We start from the raw sequence: 3,431 nt of genomic DNA, 5'->3' as shown, positions 1-3,431 counted from the left end.
CGTTGGGCTTGATCTTGAAGAATGGGTGTATGAGTTTGTTGAGGTTGTTGATCCAAAGGGCCGTTGGGGCTTGATCTTAGGATGAACGGATGATGAATGATGAACACTTTCTTCAAGGGGCCGTCGGGGCTTGATCTTGAGTTGGTGGGAGTTTTTCAAGGGCCGTCGGGGCTTGATCTTGAGTTGGTTGGATGAGCGGATCTTCAAGGGCTTTTGGGCTTAATCTTGAAGAACGATTGGATGTGTGGATTTGTTGAGGTTGTTGATCCAAAGGGCCGTTGGGGCTTGATCTTAGGATGAACGGATGATGAACGATGAACACTTTCTTCAAGGGCCGTCGGGGCTTGATCTTGAGTTGGTGGAAGTTCTTCAAGGGCCGTTGGGGCTTGATCTTGAAGGTTGATGGATGATGAACGATGAACGAAGAGTGCTTTCTTGATTCTTCGGGATTTGCTTGAGAGCTTTAGAGTTTCAAGGCTTCTTCCTTTCTTCCTTTCTTTCTTTCTTCCTTCTTTTTTTTTCTTTCTTCCTTCCTCCCAAAATGAATGCGTTGGCTTCCTATTTATAGAATTCCAAAACTTGATTTTTGGATTTAAATAATCAGATGAAATAAATCATTTCTGCCAGGTATTGACACGTGTCCTATTTGATGACTTTTCCAATTTATTTCGATTTTTCGTTGAGTCACACGCTACATGTAAAATTTATGTGATACGTGAGCGTTGAAATTTTAATTTTTGGTCAACATTCATTTCACCGAAATTTTGATGTCTACAAATGCCCCCACTTCAAGGCGTGTCGTAGACATGTGCTTGTCACGTGTAGAAGATGCGTTTTGAAGTCCCTTAATGTAGATGTCAACCCAAGGGCCGTCGAGGCTTGATCTTGAATTGGGCTGGAAATTTCTTCAAGGGCCATCGAGGCTTGATCTTGAGTTCGACTGGAAGATTTTCTGGTTTCCTCCAATCGTTGATTTTCCGCAGGCTTAATCTTGAACTGGGCTGGAGGATTCTTTTGGTCTCCCCCTATCGTTGATTTTCCTTTGTGCTACTCTTGAACTGGGTAGCAGGATTCAGACACATGGCAGGCAAGCACGAGGTGGAAGTGATGACCTGTTTCTTTGTTCAATCTTTCCAATTCGTATTGAAGAGGGTAGATCGGAAGACTGACTCCAAGTGCCGGCTGATTGCTCTTTTCACTTTGCTATGCGAGTAAGAACAAGGACAAAGGAAAGGACATGGAGAAAGCATGATATGAGATACCTTTGCTTTTGAAGAAGCAGCGAATGAATCAGCATATATATTTGTTGTGCTTGTCTCCACATGCTTTGATGTATCATTTTCACTTGCCTTACTTGCTCCCTTTGCATAAGTGGTATTTCCTTATGCAGGTTTGGCATCTTCTCTTGTAGCATTTGTTCCTGATGCAGGAATGGAATGCAACCTTTGCATTTAAATGGTGCTTCAAAACATTACTTCTCAGCGACGATGAGTACTCGAGAGCAATGCAAGGTAAGCAACCAGACAAAGGTTCCAGGCAATCAGTTCCAGGTCGGAAGTTTGATTTCAGGTTCCGACTGATAACTCTATTTCCCTTTGTCCTGCAGGTAAGAGCAAGGGTAAAGGAAAAGACAGGGAAAAAGCATGATATGAGATACCTTTGCTTTCGCCCTTGATGATATGAGATACTTTTGCCTTGGTGTCATTTGTTTGCAAGGGTATTCCCGGAGAGGAACAAAACTGAGCATTTTGAGATGCTTTGCTGGGAGTGCGCCCTCAGAGGTGAGGAAGAGTTGGGCATTATCTTCAGGTCTGCCTTGCCATAAAAGATGAAGGTCGACATATATAGGGATTTCCCAATAGCAAGTGGTGGTACTGTTCTTTTACCCTTGTCGACAAACGTTTTGATCCCGCAAATCCGGCTTTTTGAAATAGTGACGACTCTTCGATCTTTGAATACGCCTCTTTGATTTCTGAACGACGCCTCTTCGATTTCTGAACGAGCGCCTCTTTTGACAAAGCTGCACGCGTTTTCTGAAAAGCAGAGAAAGCGTCGCCGAACTTTGCGCTTGTCGGCTAAAGATGTGTAGCTGCGATGATGACCCCCACGTGATCTTTTGACAAAGTGGCACCCGTGCTCTGAAAAGCCGAGAAAGCGTCGCCCACCTCCACGTGTTTTCAACTTTGTCGGAGATCTTTTGACAAAGTTGAACGCGTTTTCTGAAAAGCCGAGAAAGCGTCGCCTAACTTACGCCGGAAAATCCAGCTTTTGAGATTTGCAGAGCGATGTCTCTTCACTTTTGAATAAGCGGCCCTTCGATTTCTGAACAAGTGCCTCTTCCTTTTTATAGAGGTATTGATCACCTCTAACATGCACACTTTGAAGGTTGCTCATTCCTGAAAATCATCTCCGGCCTTTTGAGTTTTAACTCCATCCACCCATCTTTTTTAACACCTTTGAAAAATGGCTAACCCATCGAACCTTAGCTTAGAATTGAGTCTCAGCAGTGATACGGGCGCGCCGCATCAAGGTAACGTATGGCGCCCTTCTTTCTTATCTTCTAACGGTCCTCTTACAGGTGAAGACTCCGTGATGCAGGACGCCACAACAGCTACAATAGTAGCTAGGAACCTCTTCACTCCAAAAGATAGTAGGCTGCTGTCAAGACGGTCCGATGAGTTGGCCGTTCAAGAGTCCCTCGCTCTTAGTGTTCAGTGTGCGGGCTCTGTGTCTAACATGGGCCAACGCCTGCTTGCTCGGTCCCGTCAGGTGGAATCATTGATGGCAGAGGTGGAAGATCTTAAGCAGGAGATTAAACAGCTTAAGTACGAGAATAGAAGTTTGCATGTGCTTGCAAATAACTATTCGTCGGGCATGAAGAGGAAGCTTGATGAGATGCAAGAATCTCAAGGTCGCATTCAAAGTGACCGTCAAATGCTTGCGTCTTTCTTCCAGAGGCACCTTTTTCCTGCGTCATCTAGCGTTCCACCAAGTATTGGGGCCTCGAATGATCTATCTTCGGTGCCTCTCGCTCCTGGAGTTTGGCCAAGTAGTGGGGCTTCACGTGAACAACCTTTGTGAAAGCTCCATCTTTCTCTTTCTTTGTTAGATACATTTTTTTTTTTTTTTTTTTTCGCACTTGTAATTTCTCGAAAATCAATGAACATTCTTCGTTTTATTTAGTGTATAGTGCTAAATACAGAGAAAACATGTACATCACCAAGATTTTTTTTTTTTTTTTCCGGTGGCACTGATCCACCAAAGTTTTTTTTTTTTCCCGGTGGCACTGATCCACCAAAGTTTTTTTTTTTTTTTTTTTAACTTAAATCATTACTTCCCAACATCATCATTTCATTTTACTTTATTTTATTATTTTATTTTATATATATATTTTTTTTATTATTCTTTTTTCCTTCTTTCGGTGGCATTGA

General features: G+C 43.0%; 1 long non-coding RNA gene across 1 annotated transcript; it reads right to left on the bottom strand.

The window, feature by feature from the left end:
• Positions 1–1,799: 1,799 nt before the first annotated feature.
• LOC148691595 (uncharacterized) lies at positions 1,800–3,215 on the bottom strand. The gene is made up of 2 exons (XR_015954760.1): positions 2,248–3,215; positions 1,800–2,165 (listed from the first exon to the last, which is right to left on the bottom strand). It is a non-coding gene; the product is annotated as an uncharacterized LOC148691595 (long non-coding RNA).
• Positions 3,216–3,431: the final 216 nt, after the last annotated feature.

Source organism: Pyrus communis, chromosome 13 (genome assembly GCF_041283825.1).
Source record: "Pyrus communis isolate YQ-2024b chromosome 13, ASM4128382v1, whole genome shotgun sequence".
NCBI classification, from domain to species: Eukaryota; Viridiplantae; Streptophyta; class Magnoliopsida; order Rosales; family Rosaceae; genus Pyrus; species Pyrus communis.
Note: the sequence above shows the minus strand (reverse complement) of the source record. Positions and strands in the feature narration are given on the sequence as shown.